This window comes from Protopterus annectens, chromosome 11.part0 (assembly GCF_019279795.1).
Source record: "Protopterus annectens isolate FY-2018-M chromosome 11.part0, PAN1.0, whole genome shotgun sequence".
NCBI classification, from domain to species: Eukaryota; Metazoa; Chordata; order Ceratodontiformes; family Protopteridae; genus Protopterus; species Protopterus annectens.
Genome location: NC_056745.1, coordinates 311452930 through 311471794, shown reverse-complemented (window position 1 = coordinate 311471794; position 18865 = coordinate 311452930). Strand labels below are relative to the sequence as shown.

General features: G+C 40.6%; 1 protein-coding gene across 1 annotated transcript in view; it reads right to left on the bottom strand.

Annotated features, from left to right (window-relative positions):
• NEDD1 (NEDD1 gamma-tubulin ring complex targeting factor) overlaps positions 1–18865 on the bottom strand; it is a 955822-nt gene that overhangs the window by 273739 nt on the left and 663218 nt on the right. The gene's annotated exons all lie outside the window — the stretch shown is intronic.

The window sequence follows — 18865 nt, the reverse complement described above, 5'->3', positions numbered from 1 at the left end:
GGGTATTTGCAGCACAATAAGAGAAAGTACAGTTGAGTTAGGAACGTAAAAAATAGTTAGCAATCCATTTGAAGATGGTCTGTTTACTTGGCTCCTTCTTCAAAAAGTTGGTTAGTTCCTCTGTCTGATTTTTTTCTCCCATCCAAGGACATAGTCTGCTTCAGTGAAAGTTCAGTTGCTACCTTAGACTTGAAACTAAGGTTAATATGTACAATGACCATACCTGAACTGAAAATCCAAAAACAGCTCTTTGCATATTAAGGCCTGTAGCTTTGAGATGTAGCTAGCTGAGGCCAAGACTACCAGACAGGCAGTATTCCATGTCAACATCCTGATGGGATGACATTTTCTGTAGGGGTGTGGATAGGGTTACTTTGTACAGTCATAACTCCTTTCTGCTGAGGCCTTTGCTTTGATATCAAGTCTGCTTCTGATGTTGGTTTGACACTTTTTTGCAAACATTTCTCTTCTTCTCTTTCTGGGACTTTTCTTTGTCCTGCTTTGGAGAGAAGGGCCAAGTTTATCTGAGGCTTCTACCATACCTTGGCGAAGAGGACTGAAAGAGGTCTTTAACAGACGGCGCAATTTCACCTTCTCCTACAGACCTTTAAACACCTTTTCTGTAGGGGGCTCAAGGAGGAGCTCCTTATCCAAAAGAGCATCCAGGAGCTCCATTTAACATGCTCAGGAAGGGGTTGGCCACTATGGCAGGCACATCTCCTGATCATGGATGTTCTTTTGGTATCTGAGCATGTGAAACTTACCAATTAAAAAATGCAATGGTCAGGGTAATATGAAATGTAAATTTTCTTAGCAAACTGGTAAAGAATCTTACTCGACCTATTATATGGAAAGTGATTCTTGGAAACAACCCCACTAGATCCCTTCTGGAATACAGAGACACCACAGCTGGACCCACGCTTCATATACAAATACTTATGGGACAGAGCACCCTGGAGAAGCAGTCAGGTTTCCTATGGCAGGGAGCTTGGAATCAGGCTACAAGGATGCATCTTGGAACATGATCATCCAGAATATCATGAACTGGAGGGATAGCCAAGAGACTGAGTTCAGACAGGATTAAGGACTGCCTATATCCAATGTGTGCCTGAAGAAATCCTTCATTCTATGAAACACATCCCCAAAGGAGAGGTCTTCAGGTGTCAAGGCCGAGGGCAGTGTCTCTTCAGATGTTTAATTACTGAAGGTGGCAGGGGAGAGCATGTCCACATATGCTAGTTCTTTTACTTCAGAATCTGAGGCAACTTAAGTCCCTATGGGGGAAATGTACCTTTTCCTTTTAGTAGTGGGGAGTCCAGAGATAAGGTCATTCTCACTAAGCCAGACTGAAAAAAAAAATCCTGTCAGAAGACCTGGGTATAAGGGTTTTGAAATCTAAAACAGTGTAGGATTGGGAAAATCAGCAGTTGAAACTTTCAGAGTGGAAGGCCTTAGGTCATAGACCAGCAGTTGCAACCTGAATCTGGCCCCCTTCAGTCTCAACATTCTATACTGCAAACAATTCTGCCTTCACCTACAGAAATCAACGCTCAGGCATTGCATGCTGGTACCTGCAAGGTAGCTGCTGTCTCAACTGATGACAATGCAACTCCAGCTAGACAGGACACTGTCAATGTTGATGTCAGTCTTGTAGAGCACTTGGATGTGCTAATTGACAAATATGGGAGTTGTGAAGGCACCTCACCACTACTGACAATTTTGAGCCAAGGCAGGTTGTACAACACAGAAACCATGTCATCTAGCTCCCAAACACTTATCTCAGTCAGATACTTCTTCTTTGCTCTCTTAGAGGAGGGACTTGCAGATATCATCTTGTACCTAGACCAATCACTGAATCCTTACTGCAGAATTGTGCAAGCTGTGCTCTGGAACCAGGCATTAAAAAAACACAATATATATGAAAACCTCTGTATGTAATGGGTTTGCCATACTTAAAACAACTGTTTAACTTTCTTTGATACTTACAACATGAACACTCAGAAAACAAATAGAAAAAAATTCCCAAATGCAGTGTTTACCTGAAACTCTGTCTTAAGGCTAAACTGACAGATTGACAGCACACAGATAAAGTACAGATGTATAAGAACTTACAGCAATGGATGCCCTACTGATCATTGTTGTAGTTTTACTAACCAATGGGACACCCTGCCAAGGACAGGCATATGTCTAGTCAGCATACTTAAACCTGGGTGATTTCCTTGTGCCAAATGTGAGGATATTAAATACTGACTGGCTGAAGTTTTGTAAATTACACTGTTACATATGCCAGCATGATTAGCTATAATTTTGTAAATAAGTTTGTCTTTTGATTATCACTCTGGTTTATGCAAGATGTTTGAATGTCAAACAGTGTTCTTCTGGCTAACCAAATGTGCATGTTTCTTTTTGAGAGAGAATTCTGAATGCATGGTATACCAGAGTCAGCTGACCTAGATGTGATGTTATTGCGTGCCACAGCTGGAAGTTTAGAATCTTCACTGCAGCTGTTTGTTTACTTTTCAAAATCTGATATGAGACATTAGAAATCCCATTGCAGCTTTTGGTTACTTTAGAAAAAGATCTGGTATAAAAGCAGGTTCTAAGTCAGTTGTTTAGTTTTTCATTCAGTTTTTTCTTCAGCTGTTCAGCAGTAGTAATCCAGTTGTTCCCAAAGCAGTTGTTTCAGTCACTGAGGACAGACAGTAGCCTGGAGTGTGGACATAATTCCTCATATTGCCTTGCAGAAGTAAGAGTATAATCTTGCCTTGCCGAGTTATTTAGATTAAATAGGGATAGTTAATCTTCAGATAGTCAGGGAACTACAGTTAGCTATTTAGAGATTTTCTAAAATCAATGTGAGATCTATCCTACTGTATTATTTTTATATTTCCTGTGTGTGAAACTCTGTTTATTGAAATGAGTTATTCAGTATTTACATGTTTTAAATCTTTGTATTTATTAAATGTTTTACTACCTCTCATTGTGGCTGATTATTTAGTCAATATTTTTAATACCTTGAGAGTGTTTATGCTTATTGTGATAACACCAGGGACACTCCGAAAAGCGTTGCCGCTTGGGATACATGCTACCATTTGTTTCAATATCTATTTTACCCAATATAATTGAACACTTATTTTGATGGGTGTTGTGATATTTGACTGGTGGGCAGACTTCACCTTGTAATTTGGGCAAAGAAAACACAGCAGGTAAATTTGTGTCAGTCTTTCCCAAGAATGCATGTATATGTAAATATCAGACATTTAAGAGCAAGTGTGTCAAATACCTAAAACTGAGACATAGTGTTCTATAGTGGTTAGTGTGGAGACTCATTAGGGGACCTGGAGTGAAGCATATAGTCCAGTCCCAGGTTTTGGAACCTGCTTCTGGTGTACTCTTATGGGAAATTGTGTATTCTATCCCTGCTTTTAGTGACACTCCCTTACCAGAGACAGTGGTGAGAATTGAGGCTTCTAAGTTACTGCCCCAGGGTAAAGAGGGCTTGTCACACCATACATTAGACATGACCTAAGCTCAAAAGCAGGAAGTATATAAGGGATGTACAAGAGTGAATTACGTCAGAACTTGCCTGTCCCAGACTAAAAAATTGGAGGAGGAGAGGTAATTATTTACATATATACATGTCCTGCAAAGAATGGGAAAGAGATTCACCTTTGCCAGGAAAGACAAAAACAAGTCTAACAAGGGGAGGGTGGGACGTACTACTTCAACAGTGATCAGTACACCTAATGTTATGGTAAATTCTTACACAACTGAACAATGGCCTTCCAAAGACCAGTAATGCTGTATTATTAACTGATGGGAAAAGCCTGGAAACCACCTTGGGCATGAAGGATGGATTGGTCCTCAGAGATAACCTGTCCGCATGAAAGATAATGAAAGGCTCCACTGCCATAAGGGCCTGTAAATCAGATATCCTTCTAGCTGAAGTGATTGCTAAAAGGAAGGCTGTTTTCCAAGAAAGAAGCAGCTGGCTCGAAAGGATGTAGAGTGAGCTTCTTCAAAACAAAGTTAAGGTCCCAGGCAGGGGTAAGACTTTCCTGGGTGGTCTCAAGTTCTTTGCTCCTCTGAGATACTGCTTGAGCAGGGGATGAGAGAAGAGGGGTGGTTCTGTGTTATAGTGAGCTGAAATAGTTGAAGCGTGGATTTTAATAGAGGAAAAAGACAGGCCCTTGTGAAGCATCTCAGTTAAGTATTGCAAAATCTGATGTAAACTGGGCGCTGCTGTGCTCATCCCTAAACATTGGTTCCAGGCACAGAGTCTTTTCCATTTGTCAGCATAAGATTTTCTAGTACTAGGCCTTCTCACCTCCAAGATGACATCCATCACAGGTTTGCTGAGGGATGATAAAGGTGAATTTAAATGATTAGCCAGGCTGCAAGGTTCAATGCTGGAAGCTGAGGGTGCAGAATTTGGTTCTCCTGCTGAGACAGCAAGGAAGGGGTCTGAGGCAGGTGCCATGGAGATATTTGTGTCACACTGCGCAGGAGTGGGTACCAGTGTTGGCATGGCGAGTCTGGAGCAATCAAAATAATTCTTGGTTTGTCCTGTTTGACTTTTAGTAGAACTTTGGAGAGCAGAGGCAGAGGGGGAAAGGCGTAGACTGATAGGCTTTTCCAGCTGAAGGACAGAGCATCCACTTTCCAGGCTTCTTTGTGGGGAGTCCTTGTGCAAAACTTGTCCAACTGGTAGTTCTGAGGGGAGGCAAACAGATCTATGTCTGGGCTCCCCCATTTGCTTGTCAACATGTTAAAAATCCGTGGTTCCAGTTTCCACTCGTGTGGGTCCATGAGATTTCTGCTTAGTCCATCTGCCAGTGTATTCAATTTTTCTGGCCTTGTAGGTGCACTTGGTAGCTCAAGAATGTATTCCACAATGCCATGGCAAAGTTTTAGTAGAGATCTGTTTGAGGTCCAGATGATGCAGAATGGCAATTTGAAAGGGGGAAGGACAGAGGGATGTTGAACAGGGCGAAAATGTGACAACACGGATGTATTGTTATATTAAGTACATAACTTTCATATCTGATATAGTCTATTTTCATCGGATTCAATGTTTGGGACAGATTCCCTAGCTGTCTAAAAAGGACCTGGGCGGACTCAAAGGATGATATTCCTGAGAATGGCAGAGCCAAATGATACACAAGCTCTGGAATTCACATCCAATTTATAATGAGATACAAAACTGTGAGCTGTTGATCAAGTTGCTGTTGCACAGATGTCACTGATAGGAACTCTTTTTGCAAAAGCTGCTGAGGTGGCCATTGCTCTGGTAGAGTGAGCCTTAGTCTTTGAATGCAAAGGTAACCCATGTGTTTTGTAAACAATGAAAATGCAATTTGTCAGTCATTTAGACTGACTTTTGATACCTATTGTCTCAGTTTTGTTTTGGAAAAGAAGACAACCAGCTGTTCTGATTTCCTGATGTATGTTGTATGATGCAAGTTAAATCTAAGTTGTCTGTGAACATCTAAGTTATGGAGGATGTGTTCAACTGTGGTAGAAAAGTTTGGAAAAAAATACAGGTACATCAATGTGTTGATTTAAACTCATTTCAGATGTCAACTTTGGAAGAAAGGAAGGATTTCTTTCTTAGTGAAACTCTATCTTTCTGGAATATAAGAAGGGGCAGTTTCCATGAAAGTGTTAGCAGCTCGGAAAGACATCTTGCTAAACTGATGTCAATCAGAAAGCAAGAAACTTTAAATCAACTAATGCCGTGAGTTCAAAAGGCTTTTGAGTCAATGACTTAAGCAAAACTGTGATATCTCATGGTGGGACTGGATCTTGAACAGGAGGTCTCAACAAGAAAGTTCCCTTAAGGGAGGCTTTAACTACTCTAAATGATGCAAAAGACAAATCATTATGTCATATGTGAAAATCTGAGATGGCAGCCATCTAGGATTGTATAGTAGAGTAACTGGAACCTCTCAGAAAAAGATATGAAAGAAATTCCAGTATCACTGGAAGAGGGGGGGTGAGAAAGGGTCCAAACCCTTCAAAGATGCACAAATAGAAAATCTTTTCCATTTGTTCTTCTAAGTCTTTTTGGTTGATTCCTTTTCAAAGGAGGAATTATTTATTGATTACTGGGGAGGAAAACCTTGCATCTCTAGCTACTATTACAACTGAAGAAACCATGTAGTAAGTTTTAGGGTCTGAAGGTCTGGTAGAGGCATCTTGGATAGAATGGGATCCAGTACCCATGGTGGGTTGATGAATGAGGGCAAAGGTAAGGGAATCATATATGTTGAGGCCAAAGTGGGGCAATGAGGATCATCTTTTTCTTGTACCTTGTGGCTTTCTGAATGAATTTTGTAAGAATGGGAATCGGTGGGAAGGTGTAAATGAAACCTGGGGGCCAAATGTGGACTACAGCATCTCTCAGTGATTGGTCCTGTGGAGGGATGAGGGCAAAGTAACTGCTGAATTTGTTGTTTAGGCTGGAAGCAAACAGGTCTCAGAAAGGTTTGCCCTACCGACCGAAGAGCTCTGTCACCACTGTTTGTTTCAGAGACCACTTGTGAGGTAACAGGATACCTCTGCTCAACCTGTCACTTGTATATTGGATGTCTCAGGAATGTGTACTGCGACCAGAAAGCAGTGGGAAGACCTTGATGAACAAGCTACAGATGTTGGTCTTGGTGGTAGCTTGTGCTAGAGTATTGGTGAATGCAGCCTGCAGCTAACCGGCCACGGGGAAAAAGTAGGTTTTGGAGAGGGAGTTTGGATCAGTGTTCCAGAAGGATCTGACTGCCTCGATGACTTAGGTTGCTGGACCTAGAAGAGTAAATGGATCCAGTGATGTTTTTCTAGACTTTTCTGCCTTTTTCTCTTCCAATCTCTTCTCACCTGTTGATTTTTCTTAGTGTTTTTCCTTACACTTTTATTTCCCCTTCTCCTTCCTCTTTGCACTACAGGGAGATGTGGACTGTTGTCTAGATTCAGAGGACATAGTACACACTGTCAGAGGAGGGAAGTAAACCCTTGAGAATCAGCTTTTTCTTTTCTGCCTTTGAGGGCTATGGATCTGAAGGCAGCACAGATACTGGAGCTATCTTGCAGGTGAGAGGGACCTAAACAGTATCCACAAAGGAAATGGTAGTCTTGGGGATGAATTCTGTGTCCACAAGCTTTTTGAATCCAGTAGATTTGCCAGACATCAGAACAACATAAACATTAGAAATAAAGTACTATAAACTCTATTTAAAATATTTTTAGGAAAAAAGAGCACTTACGTGATGATAATTGTGAAAAACAATACTTAACACTAAGATGTAATACTATATTCAAACACACACAGTAATGACTGGGTCTACTTTAGATGATCGAAATACCATGAACAAATGTTATTTTGCAGAGACAGAAATAACAAAATTGAAAAATGCTGAACCACATATTTTTTCACAGGGCAAGTAAACACGTGCCCAATGTGGGGAAATATGCCCTTTTCCCCTCTGTAGTGCAATGCTGGAGTTGGTATATAAAGTTTGGGGGGGGTGGGCATAGACCCCACCTAGGTGGGTTTCACACAGGACAGTGTGCTTTAGTGCAGTTTTTTGCAAGTGTTTACCTGCCTGTGAAAAACTACGTGGTGCAGCAATTTCAGTTTCGTTACTTTGGTCTCAGCAAAATAACATTTGGTTTTCTGGGCTGTCGGTTATCTAAAGAAGATCTGTAACAACTATATGAATAATATAAATAAAACTCCACTACTAGAAATGTTCCACAAGATAACACTGTATAAGTTACAAAAGTGTAAACTACCTATATAAGAAAAAGAGAAGGCAGTGGGGAGATTACTAGTTGGAGGGGAGTGGGGTTGTGTTGTTTAGCTAGTGATAGTATGGTTTGTGTGAAGTGTGTGTTGAATGAGGTAGCAATATTTTCTGAGGAGAGAGGGATGTTAGGAGGAGGGGGTACATGGAAAAAGAATACAATTATTTACCAAACCTGTTGAATGCCTTACCAACTTTATCAGATGTAAAGGGTTTGGCATTAACTAAGTTCTTGTTATCAGATGAGAAGAAACAGAAACAGCTGCTGGATCTGATGTTATATGAGAAAATAAGTATTTATTAGACTGGGGACCCTTGTAACATCCTTCTCCCTTTTTGAGGATAGGAAGCTTGATTGTCATGATAACTACAGGCAAAAATCAATGCGTTCAAGGATTGGCATGATAAGAGGAGCAGAAAAGGAATGTAGAATACGCACCTGAAGCATTTTTACAATATCTTTTAACAAAAGAGGGAATACCCACCCATTACAACTGAAACAAATTATTCATTCTAGACAGTTTCTGCAAAAGAAAATTCTTCAAAAGGAGAAAATTAGTCTCTGTCATCAGAATCTGTATCAAGTGCAGGAGAAGAAAACACTGACGAAGCCTTGTACCTGTCGATATCAGTCATCTGAAGCTTCATCCCACTAAATAACAGGACTTATAGCTAACAAATCTGTCTGCTGTTTGGAAGTATCTGAAACCTGCAATACACTTTTAGCCATGATAAGCAATTCATCCTTTTTAACAAAAATGATACTACCAGATGAAATAAATATGTCTAACCTTTTGTTTCTTTCTCCTCTGGACATCCAGAAAAGGAGACAGACTAACAGAAAGCTCTTCAGACCAGGGAATATGTCTCTTATTCCAGCAATGCTAAGAGGAACTCCTTTGTGAAACTCCCAAACCCAAAGAAAGTGGTTCGCTAATGCCCGGAAGAAACACTGGGACAACTGAAGAGAAAGTGGCTAAGGCCAGGTCCATAAGGGCATTAGAAAAAACAGTGAGTGATCCGAGGAACCAGTTGTGGCCACTACAGAATCGTGCACCAATGGCAGCGGCACAGAAAGAGCCTGTGGAGAAGGCAAGGGCTTTCTGGAAGAATTCTGTTTGTTTACGTACTACAGGAGGAGGAGCAGATGAACTGGGGCCTTGACCAAGGAAGAGAGCCTGAAGTCCAGTAAACGTTACTGGAAGAGTCAGTCAAAGGATAAGTATGTATAGTGTACAAAAGCATTCCACACACTTGCCCTTTAGTAAAACTCTACTACAAACACTAATGTAGTTGAAAAGCAGCACACTAAAACAATCTCCCCATACAAAAGTCATAGAACTGCAACGGCAGGAAAAAAAGGTAGGGTGTCGCAAAGTTCACAGAAGCACTACAAATAATATTACACATAAATATTCTTTTTAGTCTCTTTTAAACTCAAAAGTAGCAAATAGCACATTTTTGGAATTAAAATAATCCATTCACAAAATTAAACAGCTATTGCTGTTTAAATGCATATAAACTGACTACTTCTGCAAGAGCAGAAACAATAATGCTGGTCTTCTTAAAGAGACTGATAATCAAAGTTGTCAAAAGCAGATGCAAGTTTTCAAAAATGGTGTGGAAGGGTTTCACCAATAGTTACATATCTGTCAGAGGTGGAAGAAAAGACAGTCGATCCTTTGAAGCCCAGAGGAACTTTCTTGAGGGAGTCAAGAAAGTACTGAAGAGTGTGCACCCAGACTATTGGTCTATGGAGCTTGTTCCCTGGTATCCTAGGCACTTGTATCTCGGGGAGCCACAGACATTCAGAGACTATCTGACAGTTATATTCTGGGCTGTTATAGCCAGTTTAGCTTGGGATACTGCAGCAGTGAGACTAATGAACATCTCCCAAATATCTCAGAAGGGGACGAATGGGCAGGTTCCACTTGCCTGGAGATGTACTACAGAGGGAATTTCTTAGGATCATAGGAGATTACCAGGCTATTGACCCGGAGGTTATTTTATGTCTAGTCATTTCAATCCAATGCAATACTGTAGAAGTACTAGTCAATACTTAAGATTGCATTTAGTGATGACTGCCCATATCCAGGAGAGTTGAGCACTATCCCTGGTAAGAATTTACGGTGTCCCATCCACTTGTCCAGGTTCCTCTTGAACAGTGTCATTAGAGATGCTCTGTTTCACATTTATTGGTAGCCGGTTCCAAAGATGTGGCAGTCGCTGGGAAATAAATCTGTCCCTTCAGCAAATCCTACTCAAGTCGCAGGTCATATTTAAGTCCCTGGAAAAGGTAGCCCTAGACCTATTTGATTTACAGACATGCAGGAAGTTCATTAGGTGTGGGTCTTGGATTGCTCTGTAGGCCAAGCATAAATCTCCCCTAAGTCATCTATATGATACGGAGTAGAGTGACAGGGATTTTAGTCGGTCCATGCAAGGCACAAGCTGGAGGCCCTTGATCTTCTTTGTTAGAAACCTCTGATGAGGTCTCTCCATTAGAAGTGTAAATTTCTGGTGTTTGGCTTCCTAACCTTCTGCAGAACCTCACCACTTCTGGGAGAATTTCTTTAACACAGAACTTCCTCAAAGCAGAACAGACGCCCATACAAAGTAACATATCAGCATACCTCTCCACCTCCAAGCATTAGAAACCAGCACTGGCATTTAAAAACCATTGCAGAGAGTCAGAAAGAGAAGCACTTTCTTATTCTTCACAATAGAAGGTCTAGAGTCCTTATATACAATACCCTATACTGTTGGTGATAGGGGATGCTTGTATAGGTTAGTTTATATATTTAATGAAGTACGTACCTACAAACAGGTCTGACATTGAGGAACACAGTAAATCTAGATGGAGCAAAGCTAAGTCTGAGGACAAAATCATACTGATGTGGCTAAATCATAGCAGTTGAGAGGTTTGCTTGTCAGTATATAGTACAGAGGTAACAAGAAACCAGAACGCAAAGTATGGATTACACAAAATAACCTATACATTTTCCCAGTGCAAACAGGGACAAATAAAAAATGGCTTGAGACTCTAATTTTACAACTGTAAACGTTTTTACTACTGTAAAATGACTGCTGACTTTTTGGATTTAAATGTTACAATGGTAAACACTAAAAGTACCGCTTTATATGGAAATGGAAGCAGCAGCAATGATAGGGACATGCTGTTGCCTGAAGCATTTGAAATATCTTCTGGTATTTTGTGCAGGAATATTAACAAATCCAAAAAAATTGCAGAAGGATATGAAGTTCACTACAATGTGGATATGCTTATTTGAAACAAAATCAATGATAACTAAACAAAACGGTGCAAATGGTATAAGAAAGGTAGTTAATGGTCAGCAGTTACTGCATGCTCTTCCTTAAGTTCACATTCATTGACAAAATGGTTCAAGTGTCAAGGAAAGGAATGAAACCAGTACCTCTAAGGAAAGTGGATACAGCACGTGTACAAACTGAAGTATTCAGGTTAATTAGAAAACTAAATTAACTGTACATGTAGAAGATATAAAGAAATAATAAGGATGAAAAAACATTTGAGTTTTCTACAGAAAGGAAACCATAACATTGGTACTAATTTGGAATGACCGTTCAATGATTACATCAGTATATGAGAAGATCGCTTGGGAGGTGAATTATATGGGTTTCTACCATTTTTTTTACTTCAACAGAAAATTTGAGTTTCAACCACCAACTAAAAATAAGTGTGTGTGTGTGTGTGTGTGTGTGTGTGTGTGTGTATATATATATATATATATATATATATATATATATATATATATATATATAGATATATATATATATGTGTGTGTGTGTGTGTGTGTGCATGGTTCAGTATATAACACATATATATATATGTATGTGTGTGTGTGTGCATGGTTCAGTATATAATACAGACAGAGAAAAAGAAGCAAAAAAGATTCAGAAACAAGACAAAAGTTATGTTATTGAAGAAGTGATAAGGGTGATTATATATTTGTAATGGATATGCAGCAATATAGAGAAATGTGTTAACATTTTAATAATATAGAGAACTACAGGGAGCTGTGTATTGGTCCAACAAAAAGATGCAGGAAGGAACTGGAAGACTTGTCCTAGAAGGAAGGGTTAAGAGAAGTGCTTAACCTTGAAAAGCAGAATAAAACTGATTCTGAAGTAAGCCTTCCATTCCTACTTTTTATGCTACACCCAAGATACACAAAGTCTAAAAAGCCACCAAGGAGACCTATAATTTCCATTACTCCTGGCTATCAATATAGTGTAGCTAAAGGACTAGATTATTTAATTAAACCTTTTGTCAAAGAGGTAAAATCAGTTACAAAAATTACAGAACCTTTGTTCTATACACTAAGAAAGAGAAGACTGGTTTCAGGTAAGTAGAGTTACCTCTATAAAGATTTAAAGCATTAATTAATATCCAGAGAGGCAGACAACATGAAGGACCAAGAATACATTTTGTACTAGGATTATCAACTTAATGTTTAACAGCTTTTTTTATTTCAAGGAATACTGTACAGGCAAAAAAAAACAAAACAGGTACAGTTATGGGGTTCCTTCGAGTTCCCACTTATGCTAACATATATGGAGATGTTTAAGAGCAAATATATAACAACCAGTAAAAAGAGAAAGATGCATTTTATGCAAGGGTCCTGAATTACTTGATACTGTGGACAAGGTGGGGGCGGGGGGGTTAAATGGGAATTTGATGAATTTGTGACAGTGTTCTCTGAAAATGAGTACAGTCTAGAATTCACTTTTGAAATTAATGAAAAGTAAATTTGAAATACGTTTGGAAGGGAAAATGGTAAACTCAGCAGTAAGAAGTGCAGGAAACAAACAGCAGCCAATATAATTTATTTACGGCACCAAGTGCTCACCTTTAAATTTAACCAGATACTCTGCTGGCAATACAAGAGAGTTAGAAATATTACTACTGATAATTTTGATATGGGGTTAATTTGTAAAGAAATTACTTCTGTTCTGCTGGAAAGAGGAGGACATGGTCAGGTACATTAAAACAAATGCCTTAAATGTGGTATCAGCAAGATATGAGGAAGAAAGTGCAGCTATGCAAGTAAATTTAACTAAACAGTATATGTTCTAGTATTTCACTGTTGCAGCAGTGTAAGCTATTTGGGTTATACCCGGTCAAGGATATGACCAACCATCAAGCTCATCAAAGCTAAGGGGCACCCCCACACACTCCAGCTGCCAGGAGTTTGAGCAGAGCTCCATATAAAAAGCAGTTAGAATGGCAACAGCTTCCTTGCCCCAAGAAGGGAGAGAATATCCCCGAAAGGAAAAATGCTAGGAAATGTAAAACAACATTAACTATATACACTAGGGTATATACATCCTCACATCGGTAATGCATAAAAGCAACAACTAAGAAGGGAACTGGAGGGAGAGGATGACAACTGTGACAGTGAGCTATAGCAGAACATCTTACCATTATAGGTTCATAGGTGTGTACTAGGCTAATGGCCCTGGAGCCTTTACAAACCTAGTCCATAGGATGACCCTGACATTGTGCCACCCGACCTTAGTTCCCAGAGCCTCTGTCGAGTAGAGCCAGTGGAGTGATCCTCGGGGTGAATTTTCTATTTCCCATCCACTCATCAAGGTTTCTCTTGAAGAGGGCCAGTGAGGTGCTCTGTTTGACATGTATGGGAAGTCTATTCCATAGCAAGGGCAGTCCCTGGGTTATGAACCTGTCCCTCCAGCACGTTCTGTTGATTGTGGTAATGAGGGTGAGATCACTGGAGCGTGTGGTGCGGAGGGATTGGGATTTCTTTGGATGTAGCATTTCTAACAGAGCTGGATCAGATATGGCTTTGTACGTCAAGCCTGAGATTGCCTCTAAGTAGGCAATATGAGACAGGGAATAGTTGGAGTATGAGTCTGTCCATATAGGACAAGACTGTTAAAGTATGTTAAGTTTAATTACCTAACTTGGCCATGCTTAACATTAGATTATTCTTGAAACAGCCTAAGCTGTTTGGGTAGATCACTACAGCTTAGAAACCAAAGAGGGAGGAATTAGTAAATTAAGAATCCTGGAGGTCATTAATAGGTGTAGAGGAGGTTACTAGGCTAATGGCCCTAGGGCCTTTACAAGTCTAGCCGTGTAAAAAACCCATGTACCCTAAATTGACCATATTTTGTCATCGTTAGAGTGATTCTATGATCAGCACTGACTGCCTCTGTCTATGAGAGACACAGGTGCCACCCACACGGTGAATTTAAGGTCACTCATCCAATTGTCAGGGTTGTGCTTAATTAGGGACTTTGATTTGTTCTGCTTCACGTGAAGTGGGAGCTTATTCCAGAGGAGTGGCAATCTCTGGGAGATAGATGTCTCTCCATCACGTTTTGTTAATGTTATAGGCTAGGTTGAGATTCCTGGAGCGAGTGACTCTTGGCCCATTTGATTGGCAGATGTGCAGCATTTTCATTAGGACAAAGTTAGAGACTGCTCTGTAGGTCAGGCACAGGTCACCTCTCAGCAGACTGTATGATATAGAGTAGAGTGACAAGTTTTTAAGTCTTTTCATGTAAGTCACGTTTTGGAGACCCTAGACTCTCTTGGCTAGAAACCTCTGTGGTCTCTCCAGTTGCTGCAGGTGTCTGGTGAGATGTACACAGAAGGGAACATTGTACTCAATTAGTGGTCTGACAAGCATTGAGTACAGTGGAGTTATAACCTCCTTGGACGCAATGACCTTATTTAGAGATGTGCAACGTAGAAGGCTTTCCTTACCACTATGGACACACGGTGATCGAAGTTTAGATTGCTGTCAATCTGTGTTCTCCAGTCTCGCACCACTGGGTTTGAGCTTCGAGGGGTGCTATCTACATCATAATTAGCATGAGCTACTTCTTTGCCAAAGGGGATAATGAGGCACTTTTTTGCATTTAGTTTTAGTCCATGATTTTGGCACCGATCATTTGTTTGTGTCAGCCTCTTCTGTAATATGTTTACATCACTGGGGTACTCAATGATTGCACCCAGTTTGCAGTCATCTGCAGACTTGGTAAGCCACAGGTCATCTACTTTCACCTGGACCTCAGAGAGAAATATTCCAAACAGTGGAGGGCCCAGCACAGATCCTTGTGGTATCCCACTGGTAACTGGTCTACTGGCGGAGGTGGACTCCTCAACAGTGTGCGTTCTATCAGTGAGCCAGTTGGCTACCCATCTAGTGATGTGTGGGTTAATCCCCAGCTGAGAGAGTTTCTCAATGATCCCTGAGAAGGGGATTGTGTCAAAAGTCTTGGCGAAATCAAAATAGGGGGTATGTAATGCTCTGCCCTCATCTAGGGCCTTGGTGACATTCGCAAAGAAGTCCACCAGGTTTAAGAAGCAAGATCTACCCTAGACAAAACCAAACTGGGCTGGATCAAGAGTTTGAACCTTGTTGATAAGGTCCATGATGATTCTTTCCATGGTCTTGCAGATAAGGCTGGTTAGGCTTATGTTTTGATTGTTTACTGGGTTGGTTGATGGACCCCCCTTTGTGCAAGGGGATTACTGCTGCTGTTCTTCACTCTGCTGGAACAAAGCCAGTGCTCAGGCTATGGTTAAACAGAGTGCCAAGTGGTTCCGCTAGATCTTGTTTTAGATTGTTTGGTAAGCAACCTGGGATTTTATCTGGTCCCATAGAGGCTGTGGTTTTGGCCATGTAGAGCACTTGTACGACCTGTTCTTTGGAGATACTTGGCAGAGGACTGGTGTCAGGAATGCTTTGGAGTATGGCTGGTGGGGACATGGGGTGAAGTTATGGCCAAATCTGTCAGCTAGCAGGTTGGCAATTATCTCAGGCTCAGTGTGAGTGGTACCGTCCACTGTAAGTTCTGCACACAGCTGGGCATTCCCTTTTAGGTTTCGGACATAGTTAAAAATGCTTTATGGTTGTATTTAGCTAGGGATGCTAATTTGGTCTTGTAACTAGCCTTAGAGAACTTTACAAGAAATCTGACTTGCTTGTTCAGGCTGAGGAGGGCTTAGAGTTTAGGCTCCTAGCATTAAGCAGCATGACCTCGAGTTTGTCTCTAGTGTATTTCATTATTTCGTAAGTTTTGTTGTTTTGACATTTTTTTGACATTGCCTAAAAAAAGGCACTATGATGGAGGCAAGCATCTTTGCCAGTATCCGAAAGCCTTGAAGAGACAGCTGAAGGCCATCTCTGGCAAAGCAGTGTGGTCTGTTGACCATGTCTTCCTAGGCTGTCAGATACTGGATCCTCCTGGAGTGACATCAGAAGCTAAGCCAATTATTGAAATCAATAATTTTTTTGTCTGTATTGTGGCATTATCCTAGGTGAAGGTAGAATGTTGCTTAGGGTAGGGACATACCTGCCTAGGACACATTCTGATAGTTAAGTCATGTCTCTATTCATGTAGTCCAGAGAGGTACTTCTCAAGTCATTCACTCCATGTACTATGACAGAGTCATAAGTGCAACTGTTGTTGAGTGACTCGAGTGCGTACATGATTTGACGGATCCTGGCACCTGACAGGCAGCAGACCGTAACCTTCCTGTCCAACCCGGTGAGGGGGGACATCTTTGAGTCTCATTATTGAGTCACCTATGACTAGGACATTAGGTTTTGAGGTGTTTTGCCTTAGGGGCTTAACTGTTGAGACACTTATGTGTTTGTTTTTATGTCTAGTGGTGGATTCTGTTCATGTATCAGTATGTGCAGGTTGTTTACGCTTGGGAGGTCTTTGGTTTTTTGGTAGGCTCTTAGTGGGTACCTCTGCATATGTGGATTTGTGTGTCTTGACCTTATCTTGTGTGAGTGGAGAGGTGTATGTGCTGACAACCTGCTTGATGTCCTGTTTATTGTTATTTGAGAGGACTGATTGTAGTGTCACTGTATAGTTACATCTCTCACATATCTCACATACTTTGTTTGCTTTAGGAGCAAGTGGTTGACAGTATACATGAGGCAACCCTTACATTGCTTCAAGATGGCCATGTCAGTCTGGCTGGAGAAATGTTGGGAAACTGACTGCCCATAGTAGAGGCAATTCTTAAGTACTAATTTGTGAGAGGGCAAACTAGATCAACTATTGCTCTGGGATTAATAAGGAAAATTAATCTAAGATCAGGGATGAAAAGTGGGGCAATGCTGCTCAGTGCTCAGCTGAGTTGCCTGCAGTGCAAAAGTGCGCAAGCTGGTTTGCCCACCAAAAAGCAAGGAACCTGGGAGGGTTTCAATGAGTAGTGTCTAGGTAAAGAATATTTTTTAGGCATTTGCATCTAAACAAGAACCACTAACCCCCGTTGCACTGTGAGCAGCTACGAACAAACATGAGGGTTCTATACAGAAGAAATTAAACAGTTTTAAACTAGTCTGCCAATAGGAAATGACACAATGATCCTTCCTCCAGCAATTCTCAGCTCAGACACAGCTATATCCACACTCTTCTGCCAAAATGGTGCAGGGCAGCCCTTCTTAATGTAAGATGGCTAGATTTGAGTTTAAGTGTATGAAAAACAGGCTAGAATAAGCAAGTTTGGATGTAGTCTGTGCTAACTAAGCAATATTTCAGTGCAAAACAAGTGCAGGTAATAAGCATGTACAAACAGTAAAAATAGTCAAAAGGCAAAACGTAATGTAGTAAAACAGTGAAATACAGATGAAAAAGTGCAGATCAAACTCAAAATAAGCTTAATTTCTTGTTCTTAGCTTTGGATGGCTTGGATTCAAGCAGAAACAGTCTGGAGCTCTGACAAAGGACACCAAACACAGAGCAGAGAATGGTCCTGATAAAGCCTGTTCTGGACCTGGAAGAGGAATTCAATTTATAGTGCTTTTTGGTACTATTTTCAGAGGACAAAACTGCTGCCAACAGAATATTTCAAGAGTCCATCCCTTTCCAGAAAGCTGCAGAATAAGCCAAAGCTCTTGTGGAATGGGCCTTAACCCTGAAGGGAAGTGGCTTGCTATGGTAAGAACAGCAAAAAGAAGCAGCATGAGGCAACCATCTAGAAATTGTCTGTTATGACACTGGTTGTACATTTCTCTTACCTTCATAGGAGACAAGAGTTGACTGGCTTTCCTGAAGGATTGAGTTTGGTCTAGGTAGCATCTGAGCTGCTTGTGGACATCCAGAGTATGAAGAATTCTTTCTTCCTTGTTTTTGGTTCTGGAAAAAAAAACACCGGAAGCTCAACATACGGGCTCAAGGTAATCTCTCAAATCACTTTAGGCATAAAAGAAAGAATAGTTCTTAAAGAAAACCTATCCTTGTGGAAAATGAGGTAAGGTTTATTCAATATAAGAGTTTGTAACTCAGACACACTTCTAGAAGTCAGAACAATTAGTAAAACAGTCTTCCACTTTTAAGCACCTCAACTCCGCTTGATAAGCTGTTTCAAATTGAAAATAGTAAGCTTCTCAAGCACAAAAAATTCAGACTCCAACAGCCGCCTGCTTTCTTTCTTAGATTACAGATAAGTAAAACCCCTTTCAAAAGTCTGAACTGGGACTAGGAAGAAAAAGGGTGATCCAAGGACAGAAGAAAAAACTGCAGACCGACAAAAACTGAAAGAAGAACAAGAAAAAACAGAGGACAATTCACACAAACAAATCAGGAACCATAGGCAGACTGGCCTAAAAAGGGTACGGGTTCTTGGAATGGTACCAAACAGAAAATCTTTTCCACATAAACATACATGTTTTTCTAGTAGAAGATTTTTTTTTTAGCCTCCGTCAATACCTGTCGTACATCCTCAGAAAAAAGGTGTCTAAAAGGTAAAAAGATTCTAGCATCTAGGCAGTATGTTGAAGAGATTTCAAGTTGGGGGGCATCAAACAAACCCTGCCTTGTGCAAGTAAATCCAGTTTGAGAGGAAGCTTGTGGTAACTGCCCTTGGGCAATTTTAAAAGAAGTGAGAAAGTACAGTTGTGTACACTTACCATAAATGCAAATGTTTGAGTGTATGCACTGTCGCAATCATAACTGATGGGATTTCCTGCCATGGAAGCCCTTTCCCAGCTTGACTACCACAGATTTTCTTTCTCTTCCTGAAGTCAGTGGACGCCCTA